This window comes from Myotis davidii, unplaced genomic scaffold (genome assembly GCF_000327345.1).
Source record: "Myotis davidii unplaced genomic scaffold, ASM32734v1 scaffold134, whole genome shotgun sequence".
Classification (NCBI taxonomy): Eukaryota; Metazoa; Chordata; class Mammalia; order Chiroptera; family Vespertilionidae; genus Myotis; species Myotis davidii.
In genome coordinates, this window is record NW_006288853.1 from 1,767,559 (window position 1) to 1,769,047 (window position 1,489).

Here is a 1,489-nt window from a genome sequence, read left to right on the forward strand (position 1 = left end):
TTTTATTCCAGATGAATTTTTGGAGAGTTTGTTCTAGATCTTTGAAATATGCCATTGGTATTTTAATGGGAAGTGCATTGAATCTATAGATTGCTTTAGGCAGTATGGACATTTTATTTCTTTAATTTTTTTAAAAAATATTTTATTGATTTCTTTTACAGAGAGGAAGGGAGAGGGATAGAGAGTTAGAAACATTCATGAGAGAGAAACATCGACCAGCTGCCTCTTGCACACCCCCACTGGGGACGTGCCCTTGACCGGAATGGAACCTGGGACCCTTCAGTCCGCAGGCTGACGCTCTATCCACTGAGCCAAACCGGTCAGGGCTCACTGTGTTTTTTTAACCACCCCGTTGGGCACTGTTGTCTTACTGTAAGCATCTCATCGGTTCCACCCTGGTCAAAATTCATTTCTAGTCTTTGTGACCAAAGTTGTTCTGACCTTTTATCGTCTCATAAATTACTATTTATTATTTTCCTCAATACTTATTGCTCCAGCCTTCCTAATTACTGGGCACTTGTCTCCTCTTCCTCTTTCGGTGGATATGCCCCTGCAAGGTGTTTCTAGCCACATCTCATCGCTAATGATGAGTCCGATCTTCAAGTTTATTTCCCCCCAGGTCCCCAATTTTAAATTTCTACCAGAAAATACAGACCCATAGATAATGTGATTATTTCTACTTTACATGTCTAATGTAAAGAATCAAAAGCTCCCCAAAGCGGAGATGGTTGTACAATATTGTGAATGTAATTAATACTACTGAGCTGCACATTTAAAAATGGCTAAATTGTAAATTTTATATGAAGTATATTTTATCACAATAAAAACAATACAAAGAAAAAGCTCCCTAAGGTTTGTTTTTTTAAAAATATATATATTTTATTGATTTTTTACAGAGAGGAAGAGAGAGTGACAGAGAGTTAGAAACATCCATGAGAGAGAAACATCCATCAGCTGCCTCCTGCACATCTCCCATTGGGGATATGCCCTCAACCAAGGTACATGCCCTTGGCCAGAATCGAACCTGGGACCCTTCAGTCCACAGGCCGACGCTCCATCCACTGAGCCAAACCGGTCAGGGCATCCCCAAGGTTTTTTATGTTACAACAAAAAAGAAGTGTCTAGATTTTTATATTACGTAACTGCCCCAGTTTCTAGTGCTAATGTGTATTTTTCCCCTGTCCTATAGGCTGTACTGGTATACCTCTCCTCCATTTCCATTCCCAATGAGATATACCTTACAAATGTAATTAACCACTTAATGGCCCCAAGTCCAAACTCAATCCAAGATCAAGAATGAAAAGTTGCCGAAACCGGTTTGGCTCAGTGGATAGAGCGTCGGCCTGCAGACTGAAAGGTCCCAGGTTCGATTCCTGTGAAAGGCATGTACCTGGGTTGCGGGCACATCCCCAGTGGGGGATGTGCAGGAGGCAGCTGATCAATGTCTCTCTCTCATCGATGTTTCTAACTCTCTATCCCTCTCCCTTCC

General features: G+C 41.5%; 1 protein-coding gene across 1 annotated transcript in view; it reads right to left on the reverse strand.

Moving 5' to 3' along the window:
* SLC25A16 (solute carrier family 25 (mitochondrial carrier), member 16) overlaps positions 1 to 1,489 on the reverse strand; it is a 34,195-nt gene that overhangs the window by 32,370 nt on the left and 336 nt on the right. The gene's annotated exons all lie outside the window — the stretch shown is intronic.